The 12,361-nt window shown below is 46.6% G+C and overlaps 1 protein-coding gene across 4 annotated transcripts in view; it reads left to right on the top strand.

Annotated features, from left to right (window-relative positions):
• The first annotated feature begins 866 nt into the window (after positions 1 to 866).
• TFDP2 (transcription factor Dp-2) overlaps positions 867 to 12,361 on the top strand; it is a 77,898-nt gene continuing 66,403 nt past the window's right edge. Inside the window, exon 1 of one of the 4 annotated variants that reach the window (XM_077291210.1) lies at positions 867 to 889. The gene's annotated coding sequence lies outside the window, so the exon portion shown is untranslated. Of the gene's footprint in view, positions 890 to 927; positions 1,178 to 12,088; positions 12,130 to 12,361 lie in introns of those variants that run through there. The other 3 variants (XM_077291211.1, XM_077291212.1, XM_077291209.1) reach the window with 3 other exon arrangements.

Below are 12,361 nucleotides of genomic sequence, written 5' to 3'. Positions count from 1 at the left end.
GCCCTCCATGTGTAGTGCGGGCAGAACTGGCAACGAAGTGGGCAAACAGCCCATTTTCACACATTTGAATAAGTAACTGATGCTTTTAAGGGGTTAAATGCCTTTGGGCCACTGATCTGACACTTAAAATACACAGATATTGATGCCTTGCAACAAAACCAGGTAAGTAACTGATTTAAACCCTTAAAAACATCAGTTACTTATTCAAATCTGTGAAAATGGGCCGTTTGCCCACTTTGATGTCAATTCTGGTGCCCAGAACCCATTTGGGCCAGGCTGGAGGGACCTGGGTTTGTTGCAGGGCATCAATATCTGTGTATTTTAAGTGACAGATCAGTGGCCCAAAGTCATTTAACTCCTTAAATACATCTGTTACTTATTCAAATGGCCAAAATTGACTGTCTGCCCACTTTGATGCCAGTTCTGATGCCCAGAACCCATTTGGGCCAGGCTGGAGATAACTGGTTTTGATGTGGGGCGCCCTGTTCTACGTATATGTCTGCAGTGTGAGATCAGTGACCCAGAGGCATTTAACCCTTTCTTCAGCGCTCTTTGGTGCCCACTTTGATGCCCATTTTTGTGCCAGTTTTATTGTTTTTGTAGCCGTTTTTAAGTGTATTCACATCAGGGCACCTCACTGCATTGTCTTTTATTATTTTCATGATTCTTTTTTGTTGTTAAACCTATAAAAAACAGAAAAGAAAAAATTCCCGAATAAGAAACCAACTTCAGCCTCGTGAAAAATCGGAGTTTTATATTGAATTGCTGATTTATTTTTTGATATTCTTTTGAAGCTGTAGATCTTTCTGGAGCATTGGCTTCATGTGTGGGATGGTCTCCATTAGCGCTCACACATTGGGAGCAGTGATGCAGAATGTTCTCCACACAGGTAACGTGGGCTCCTATCCCTGCCTGGAACAGCAGAGGGACCAGACAGGCCGTGTGAGCTGCGCCTGAGAGAAACCTCCTCCACACACAGCGCACAGCCTGGAATGCCTGCAGCTGCCATCCAGCCATCCAGCCAGCCCTGCTCGGTGACTGCTGCTGCTGCTGCGGTGGATGCGCTCGGCACTCGGCTGCTCACGCCTGCCTCATTTTCAAGTTTTCAGGGTATGGTAACAAAGAGTGGCTCCAGTAGTGAGCAGAGAATAGTGAGGCAGCCGTGTCCTGTGTGCAGGTAAGTGTGCAGATGACGGCCCCCCTGCCCCACACAGCACATGGGCTCCCCAGCTGCCCCTTCCCAGCCTGGGAGGCAGCACATTGCACTAGTTTCCTGCAGCATGCTCTGCAGAAGGGGGAAGGGGCATTCTCTGCTCTTTATTTCCTAAATGTTTCATGTCTTCACTCTTTCCCCAGTGCAGGCTTCTGCCATGTGCACTGCTGTCTAGTGGGGGCAGTTGCTTGGGTCTCTATGTAAACATGACTATGCAGGAAGCCATTATCCCTGGCCATGTTGGGGGGCTGCTGACATTGTAACTTGGGTTATTGGGGGCTACATGGTGTGTGGGTGGCTGGAGAAGTTCTCCACACTGTGCAGTGGATCGGGCTGGTGGGCTGGGGTCACAATCTGGGGGGGATTTACCTATGCACCATAGTTTATGAAACTTCTAGGTATCCCAGTGGTGGTAAGTGTGTAGCAATACATGAGGTTCTGCAGCTGCTGCGCCTGTGACAGCATGGCCTGGGCTGTGCATGTAGCATGTCTGCAGCCGGGGGAAGGTCATGTGTCAGTGTGGGAGATGTGACCATGGAGGTGGCCTATGTATATCACATGCATGCTTTGCTTACTTTCCTTTTCTCCCCTCTGAATTACTCTGTTTCCATCCTGGAGCCCTGGGAGACTACACCGTGTATGTGCCAGTCTGCTGATAATATTGGGTGTGCAGTCAGGTTTTACGTCTTTTGTATAGCGGTAACATATTCTGTAGCGCAGGAGTCCTGTACGCAGCGATCCAATACTCAGGTATGTACATATAAACTCCTAAGGCCCATAGAAAGTATATAAAGGGTTAATCCCCAAAATATCACACTATCCCTATCCATGGGGTTACAGGTAACTGGAGGGTCCGACTCCTTGGACCCCAAGTGATCCTATAAATGGGGGTGTTGAATGGAGCATTGTTGTTCTTTGCTATACTCCTCTATGGATCCACCAGTTCCCAGGTTGCAGAGCCCCCTTGTCAGGTTCGTTGGGGGCCTCTGTGGTGGTCAGACCCCTGGTGATCAGTAATTTATTTTGGGAATAATCCTTTAACCAGCATGAATGTTAAGCAGATGCCATACACTGGCCTCCATCACCCGTAGGGTGTACCCTTTTTTTTTTAACTGGCTAGATGTAAACCTGGGTAAGGTTCCCTGTAGGCCTCCATAGACTAATATAACCTTGTATGTGGAGATCTTTCCCCTCGTGCATAAATGTGACGGGAACATTGGGGCATAATGGACGTGTATCGCTCTCTGCAGCAGACCACATCTATCAGAAGAACCACTTCCTTAGGCCTCATTCAGATGTCAGTTTTTCACTTACTAGTTCTATCTGTGTTTTTCATTGATATAACACCTGCCCATTAATGTCTATGGGAGGTTCTCATGGCCTTGTGTTTTTACGGACCGAGTGGTCCGCACCAGTGCACAGAGGCATGTCCGATTGTGATCCCAGGCGCTGATCAAACTCGGCTATCCAAGTCTAAGGGCGCGTTCAGACATCTGTATAATCGGTCTTGGTAAACGTAAGATCACGAACTTCTGAGGGAGCCTGTATCCAGATGTGTATATGTATATATATATATATTTATTATACACACGCACATATACACATATTATTGTGCTTTAATTATTGTATTCTTAGCGTTGTTACTTATGACACTTGCGTTTTAAAATGTTAAACTGTAAGGCGCTGCGGAATATGTTAGTGCTATATAAAGATTATTATTTCACGCGCACGCACGCACGCACGCACACACACACACATACGCACATATATACACACACATACGCACACACATACATACGCACACATACATACGCGCACACATACATACGCGCACACATACATACGCGCACACATACATACGCGCACACATACATACGCGCACACATACATACGCGCACACATACATACGCGCACACATACATACGCGCACACATACATACGCGCACACATACATACGCGCACACATACATACGCGCACACATACATACGCGCACACATACATACGCGCACACATACATACGCGCACACATACATACGCGCACACATACATACGCGCACACATACATACGCGCACACATACATACGCGCACACATACATACGCGCACACATACATACGCGCACACATACATACGCGCACACATACATACGCGCACACATACATACGCGCACACATACACACGCACATATATACGCACACATACACACGCACATATATACACACAGATACACACACACGCACGGACATATACGCACACATATACACATACACATGCATGTTAAAAAAAACATACGGTGTGTGTGTATATATAAAAAATGTGTATCGTAGTTTAACTATAGAAAATACAGACGTATAACAATATCTTCTCCATATGGTTAACTCATTCATTGCTGCACAGGGGTGAATGGGTTAAACATAAGTGTGGGGGTTGGGGGGGTGTTAAGGTCCCCATTTGTTCCATGCAGCCGGCTTCCTGGGTCAGACTGTCTCTTGGGACCACATGCCGCTCAGTGGGACAGTCCCTGAAAAGAGGCAAGTGTCAGCTGTATGCTAATGTAGAGGACAGTATTGTCTGCTGCCGGCCGGGGAGGAGGGGACATTCCACCGGTGTTCAGGATCAGACCCACTTATATCCCTGCCACACACCACGCTGGCTGCCACTGATTGGGGTAGGCTGCAATGATGGTCGGGAACAGGAGTGTGGGTGTATTGTGCTCCTGTAATTGGCTGCAGTGAACATGTTTAATTATTGTCACATGTCCTGGTCTGTGTAGTGTGACATTGCCGGCCATACACGGAGGGGATATACCTGGGCGATTAGTGCTGGATAACTCGCTGATCCTATATCCATTCTGTATGTGGAGTGCACGCTTATTCTATAACTGTATGTGACAGCTTTATATCACTCTAAAAGCCGTAGGTTGTGACCATAAGTGCAAGCTTTGCACAACTTTAATTTTTCTATGGGCAGGTGCAAATGAGCGGTTTCACTCCATCCAAGAAAATTGGTCCCATTATGCTAATCCAACTCTGATCAGAGTGGGATCCAATTTTACTCGGAGGAGGAGAGAAAAAAAAGGTTTCTCCACCTCCTTCATGCAGTCAGTTTGTGAAAATTGGACTGCACTCTGATGTCATCTGAGTGCAGTCCCTTTTTATTTTTCACAGACCCATAGCCATGAATGGGCGAGTGCCATCTGATCCTCAGAGGCAAATTGTGCATATTGCAATTTTATTTTTTCCTTGGATGAGTGTTAGTTGCCAAAACCACAGACAGTGCTCGTCCCATTAGATCGGTCATCTTCACGAGCCCTAATAGAGAGTTGCTTTATGAGCAGTTTTCTAGTATGTACTCTATGTTGCTTTTTATGTAAAGTTGGTGCAAATTGGTTCTCAGAATCGGATCCAGCGACAACATCTGTAATCTGTGGCTTCCGGATGGAGGCCCAGCGCACTGCCTCCTACCTGAAGGCATCCGTGGCTCACGTTTGATTAGCCAGCCTGGAACGTCGTCATCGCGGAGTGACACATCACGGCCAGGTTGGCTAATGAAATGAAGAGCTGTGGATGCTGGGGTGAAGGAGGCAGGTACTGGTCACTGATGTGTGGTCGTTGGGCTGGAATGACGGATACAGGGGAACTTTATTGATTATTATGGCATTATATTCATTTTTTGCATACGCTCATACAAGTGCATTTATGTGTCGTTTTCAGAACAGGTGAGAGCGCAGGAAGCAGAACTTTTATCCCATTCTAAAAGCGTCCACGTAACTGAACCCAGACGGACGCTGACCGATGAGGTCTCGTCATCCAGTTACGTGACAGATCTGTTATATGGACATTAATTCCATTTGTCTGTTCCTCAAAACAGAACGAACAGAACACCGCTGACCAATACACCCTGACAGGATACATCCCTTACAGGGGGATACGTTGCTCAAAGGCCCCATTATAAAAGAACATGGATACTGTGCGCTGTGCAGTTTACTAAATTATCTCAATTACTTCCCCCTCTTCACATCTTCTCAATGGCATCCAATTGACGTTTATGCTGAAAGGCTCCCGATGTGTAGGCCTATAGTGAAGGACGTCACCCAGAGGGGCCTGTGGGAAAAATGTGCACACCGCGTGGTACCCAGAGGGGCCTGTGGGAAAAATGTACACACTGCGTGGTACCCAGAGGGGCCTGTGGGAAAAATGTGCACACCGCGTGGTACCCAGAGGGGCCTGTGGGAAAAATGTACACACCGTATGGTACCCAGAGGGGCCTGTGGGAAAAATGTGCACACCGTATGGTACCCAGAGGGGCCTGTGGGAAAAATGTGCACACCGCGTGGTACCCAGAGGGGCCTGTGGGAAAAATGTGCACACCGTATGGTACCCAGAGGGGCCTGTGGGAAAAATGTGCACACCGTATGGTACCCAGAGGGGCCTGTGGGAAAAATGTGCACACCGTATGGTACCCAGAGGGGCCTGTGGGAAAAATGTGCACACCGTATGGTACCCAGAGGGGCCTGTGGGAAAAATGTGCACACCGTATGGTACCCAGAGGGGCCTGTGGGAAAAATGTGCACACCGCATGGTACACAGGGGCCTGTGGGAAAAATGTGCACACCGCGTGGTACTCAGCGGGGCCAGTGGGAGAAATGTGCACACCGTATGATATCTCAGAGTTTTTTATTATTAGCATTATAACTATATACTGCGTTATATGAAATACTGAGCTATTCCTTACCTCTTTTTTTTTTTTTTTTTTGTATTATTATTGTACAGTGACATATACTGATTCAACAGAGGGCAACATTAAACTTTTATAAATTAATGGAACCCTTAGGATACGGTTAATACGTATGTAATGAGTTACATCAAGAGAATAGGGATGAGAATAGGACAGATTTTTTTTTTTTTAATATATATGCTAGTGTGAACGAGCCCTTACAGGTGCTGTTTTTGGTAGTCTGTATCCTGTAAATGGCCGTTCCAGTACAATGTAATCTAGTAAGTGCCGGCAGCCAGATTGTAAGCATCTATAGCAACACAAAAGGTATTTTCTTGCTTTTTCTTTTTATCAGAGGCCACTTTGATAAATAAGAACAGGACTGGTTTACATGATGCAGGCTCCTGACGGGCTGAAATAGAAGCTGGTGTGGCGTCACGTGCCATATTTCTGAATGGGGCCCAGAGATATTTGAAACCGTCATTTGCTACAGGTGAATAATGGTGTCATTCTGGGTGAATCCGAGAACATTGGCATCAAGTTCCTGAAGTCAGAGCGGCAGATGACCCCCGTGTTAGGCCAGAGACAGGAAGGTGATGCACACGTCTATCGCTGCTTCTTCCAAACTTCTTCTGCCCTCTCATACCTGAGCCGCATGGCAGCTTGTGTGGCGACACTGCCCACTCGTGGTCACACCATCTAGTGGCTGCATATGAAATCACAACATCAACTGAACCAGTTTTTGCTTCCTTTTGTCAGTATGTATAAAAGGAAGCAGAGCTGAGTTAGTTCTGATTCTCTTTCGGTCTGACGTGTATCCTGTCCAGTTCAACCATATAATATATCTACATGCCTGACAAAGCTGGTGTGTCAGTGCAATGTGTCTGTATGGCCTCCGTGCAATGCTGTACAAGCTTTGCATCTGCTCGCATGTGTTCCAAGGGTTTAATCACATGCTGTGGTAAGGTAAGATTTTATTTTATTTTTTTCAAAAATTGCAGCAAAATGTAGCTATTTTAATAATCGCTATGTTTTTGTGCAGTACCGGTTGAAGTATTCTGCTTGACAGTGACTATTTGTGCCCCCCCCCCCCCAAACAAAAAAAAGTGTAAAGTCTGCGGCGCCGGTCTCTGCACTCCAGATATTCCTCCACCGCGCTCTGTTGCCGGCTCATTGCTGCTGATCTGAGTATCATTGTGCAAATTGCGCAGTGAAAAGTAGTTAGTTATTGAAGCATAGGGAATTTTCAATTCAGGTATATTAGAAAATAGTGTAAATTATGGCACTAGATAGATAGGGATTGAGGATGAAAATTAATTTGGATTCCGGACCACCCCTTTAAGGACCAGTGTGGTTTTGCCCCCAGCTGGATCTTGCCATCACTGTTGCTAATGATTGACAGGTCTCCCGCTCGTGTGTACATAGGGAGAGACCTGTCAATCACCTGCATGCACAGCGGTGGACTTCATCTTGTCTCTGGCTATGGTTCCCCGACTGATCTAAGAATATTTTATCCGAAATTCTGCAGCGTGATCGGTTGCTATAGGCAACAGACTCTTCCTCCTTAATACTAGTTATCACAATGACTTATTCAGTGGCTTCATTGCTGACGACCATACCAACCAAAAAAGAAATCCATCGTTATTGTGTGGCCAGTGCGTTCTCCTCACACCCTTGTGTCTGCACGTTGTACAGGAACTCGCAGCCATGTCAGGAAATAGGGTGTAGGTGTGCCTCTACCGAAGCTCATCACTGACATGTATGCTCACCACGTTTCTGTGTGGAGCTGAAAAAGATAAATTCTGCCAAGACAGAGGCCAGACGTGTCCAGAGTGACTCCATCTGCTTCATTCGAGGGAATGGCTTTGTCGAGGGTCCCGCTGGAATATTGTTTTTGGTGATTATTATTATTATTATTTATTGTTATAGCGCCATTTATTCCATGGCGCTTTACATGTGGGGAGGGGTATACATAATAAAAACAAGTACAATAATCTTAAACAATACAAGTCATAACTGGTACAGGAGGAGAGAGGACCCTGCCCGCGAAGGTTCACAATCTACAAGGGATGGGTGAGGATACAGTAGGTGAGGATAGAGCTGGTCATGCAGCGGTTTGGTCAATCGGTGGTTACTGCAGGTTGTAGGCTTGTCGGAAGAGGTGGGTCTTCAGGTTCTTTTTGAAGATTTCGATGGTAGGTGAGAGTCTGATGTGTTGTGGTAGAGGGTTCCAGAGTAGGGGTGATACGCGAGAGAAATCTTGTATACGATTGTGGGAAGAGGAGATAAGAGGGGAGTAGAGATGGAGATCTTGTGAGGTAAGCACCGGGAGACGAGGTCACAGATGTATGGAGGAGACAGGTTGTGGATGGCTTTGTACGTCATGGTTAGGGTTTTGTAGTGGAGTCGCTGGGCAATGGGGAGCCAGTGAAGGGATTGACAGAGGGGAGAGGCCGGGGAATAGCAGGGGGACAGGTGGATTAGTCGGGCAGCAGAGTTTAGAATAGATTGGAGGGGTGCGAGAGTGTTAGAGGGGAGGCCACAGAGCAGGAGGTTGCAGTAGTCAAGGCGAGAGATGATGAGGTCATGGACTAGGGTTTTTGCAGATTCTTGGTTGAGGAATGTACGGATTTGTGAAATATTTTTGAGTTGAAGTCGGCAGGAAGTGGAAAGGGCTTGGATATGTGGTTTGAAGGAGAGATCAGCGTCAAGGATTACCCCGAGGCAGCGAGCTTGTGGGACTGGGGAGAGTGGGCAGCCATGCACTGTAATGTATAGGTTCGTTGGGGGGGTCGCGTGAGATGGGGGAAAGATGATGAATTCTGTTTTGTCCATGTTAAGTTTCAGAAATCTAGCGGAGAAGAAGGATGAAATAGTGGACAGACATTGAGGGATTCTGGTTAGTAGGGAGGTGATATCTGGTCCAGAGATGTAGATCTGTGTGTCATCAGCATAGAGGTGATACTGAAAGCCATGAGATTCTATGAGCTGTCCCAGGCCAAAGGTGTAAATGGAGAAGAGCAGGGGCCCAAGGACTGAACCTTGTGGGACTCCAACAGATAGGGGGCGAGGTGAGGAGGTGGTGTGTGAGTGGGAGACGCTGAATGTCCGGTCTGTTAGGTATGATGAGATCCAGGATAGGGCCAAGTCTGTGTTGCCAAGGGATGAGAGGGTCTGTAATAATAGGGAATGGTCCACTGTGTCAAAGACAGCCGACAGGTCGAGGAGGAGGAGTACAGAGTAGTGTCGCTTGCTCTTGGCGGTTAAGAGGTCATTGGTGACCTTAGTTAGGGCAGTTTCAGTGGAGTGGTGTGACCAGAAGCCAGATTGTAAGCGGTCAAAGAGGGAGCAAGAAGAGAGATGGGAGGACAGTTCAAGGTAGACGTGTTGTTCCAGTAGTTTGGAGGCATAAGGGAGAAGTGATATAGGGCGATAGCTAGATACATGAGGATGGGTCAAGAGAGGGCTTTTTGAGGATAGGTGTGATGGAGGCATGTTTAAAGCTTGAGGGGAAAACACCAGTTGTTAGTGATAGGTTGAAGAGATGGGTTAGGGTTGGGATGAAGACTGGTGAGGTTTGGGATGAAGTGGGATGGGAGCGGGTCAAGTGCACAGGTGGTGAGATGCGATTTTGAGAGTAGAGTGGAGAGTTGATCTTCTGTAATGGTGGAGAAGTTGGTTTTGAAGGTGGAGGGCTGGGAAGTCGCGAGGAAGGGCTCTGGGGGTTGTTAACCAAAACTGTCTCTGTTATCAATCTTCTGCTTGAAAAATGAGGCAAAGTCTTCAGCTGATATAGGTGGGGAGGGAGGAGGTGCTGGGGGACGGAGGAGAGAATTGAAGGTGTTGAATAACTGTTTAGGGTTGTGAGACAGGAGGATATGAGAGATGAGAAGTAGTTTTGTTTAGCTGTGGCGAGTGTGGTCTTGAAAGTAGTGAGGGACTGTTTGAATGCGATATAGTGCTCGTTGGAGTGGGATCTTTTCCATCTGCGCTCAGCAGCCCTGGAAGCTCGCCTCAGTTCTTTGGTCAGGCTGGTGTGCCAGGGTTGTCTGTTGATTTTGTGAGCTTTGGTATGTGTAAGTGGGGCAGCAGATTCCAAAGCTACAGCTATTGTGGTGTTATATAGAGCGGCAGCGTCATCCGCATTGTGTAATGAACTTATGTCTGTGAGAGGGAGGAGGGATTTAGAGAATGAATGTAGGTCAAGATGTTTAAGATTTCTGCGAGGGTGTGAAAGTTTGTGGGGTGGGGATTGTAGACATGGAGTGGAGAGGGAAGAGAATGTGAGAAGGTTGTGCTCAGAGAGAGGAATTGGTGAGTTAGAGAGGTTAGATAGGGAGCAGAGGCGGGTGAAGATGAGGTCCAGTGTGTGACCATCTTTGTGAGTGGCTGCAGAAGACCATTGAGTGAGGCCGAAGGAGGAAGTGAGAGATAGAAGTTTAGTGGCAGCTGAGAGGGAAGTGTCAATGGGGATGTTGAAGTCGCCCATGATGATAGTTGATTAACGGAAACCCCAATGTAGGGCTCGGCACAGAGCACTGTAGTAACATGAACCTAGCTTTACAAGGTTATTACTATCATTGCAGATGGGAGCATTTGAAAAATTCTTGTAAAAATAAGTAACTTTCAAGCTTCTTATCATTAAAGTTTGTCTCCCTTCTCCCCAAATAGTTTACACTGCGGTCCCTCAGCGGTTGCCGAGCTTTTTAATAACGAGCTTGTAAGCGGCAGGGCTGTGGAGTTGGCAAGCCAAACCTCCAACTCCGACTCTTCAATTTCCATGACTCTGACTCCACCAAAATGGGCTCCGACTCCACATTCCTGGTAAGCGGTGTCCTGATGGGGGATCGGTGGAGCACACTGGCGGCTCCTGGTCGCGGCCAGGTTCAGTCCCATGTGCTTTTGATGCTGCCTCATATAACAGCCTAAAGTGAGGCAAGAAGCACGACATTGCTGCCGGTCCGAACCGTCAGTATGGAGCTCCTGCCCCCCAGCATTCAGCAAGTAGGGAGGCTGCGGAGTGTGTTTTTCTGAAAATAAGATGGCACTAACCCTGTAATGCTAAAAGCCAGCCTCAATAACCAGATAATTCATTTAGGAAAGAATGTTCTGAGTGTCACACGCTGGAAAAAGGTATTTTGATTATCATAAAAAATGGCTCTGATTTTGCAAAATAAAAATGCCTGAAAATATGGTCAGTTTTCCAAAATTAACAGTTTACCTGCCATGACTCCTCTCCACTCCCCTTAAAGTGCATGCTATATTTAATCTGTTTTACTTAGTTTCTACTGGAGATATTGTGCTGTCGATCTGGCTTTGACAGGCTAAGAATGTGCAGTCACACAAGAGAAAATAAACTACACCGCTATACTGCACGGTATCATTACTTTCCTTGGGCAGTAAGTCCTCGTATGCGCAGTTTACCCTCTTGGCACAACCAGCGGCAGAGCAGACCCAAGGTGCTTATGGGAAATGTAGTTTCCTACAAGCCAATAGTAATCACACGGGCCATACAGCAGGAGCGCCCCTTTAAATGACTAAATAGAAGATGAGAACCTGACAAACCAAAAGCAGAAAACATAAATGTCTAGAAGGCCTGTTTCTTAGACATGTTCCAATTTTTTTTGTGACAAATCGGCTGCAGATGTCACCACAAATTCTCTGCGTTTTAATGTAAAAGTGTTTAGTTACATGTGTGTTTTTCTGTGGATTGGCCACAGACTTTATCCTTGCCAGGGGGATGTCAGCGCTGAGTGATTGTATCCCCCTCTTTTTCACATTTGCCCCAGGCCATGTTATTCTGGCGATAGATATGCTGATCAGGTGTTTAGCATGGCAATCGGCTCTTGTGCAGCTTTCCTGCACATTGTCCATACTCTTGAAAAGTAAAGATATCTTTACACGAGACTTGTTTTTTTATTTTTATTTTCAGAAAAAAGTCTGAACAGTAATGTCTTATGTACCCAAACCTTTCGATTTTCTTCCGGTTGTCCTTAGATGTCCTAATGTGCAAGTGCTGATATCCTCAAATCTTTACCTTTCTGGATAGATTGGGGTCAGGGAGGTATATTGAAGCACAGGCCAGAACTAGTCAACCTTGGCAAAAAAACTGACCTAAAAGTGACAGTTGCCTGCTAATGATAGGAGACAAAGGAGTATACAGGATATACAGGATCTTCCCAGGACCACGTGGTTCACAGGTAATAGACAGGTCCGGGCGGTTGTCTGGCTCAGTTACTCTAAGAGCTGTAATCTCTATTGAAGAATGTGTAGATTTGCCTATTTAAAGGGACTCTGTCAGCAAAAAATGTCTGCTGACAAACCAAGTACAGGCTCCTGCTGCATCCAATTATTTATATACACCTGCCCACCAGCTTGTTTTCCATCCATCTCCCCTCTGCCTCTTCTTTGATTGACAGCTCAGGCTTCATA

The sequence above is a fragment of the Ranitomeya variabilis genome, chromosome 2, assembly GCF_051348905.1.
Source record: "Ranitomeya variabilis isolate aRanVar5 chromosome 2, aRanVar5.hap1, whole genome shotgun sequence".
NCBI classification, from domain to species: Eukaryota; Metazoa; Chordata; class Amphibia; order Anura; family Dendrobatidae; genus Ranitomeya; species Ranitomeya variabilis.
Note: the sequence above shows the minus strand (reverse complement) of the source record. Positions and strands in the feature narration are given on the sequence as shown.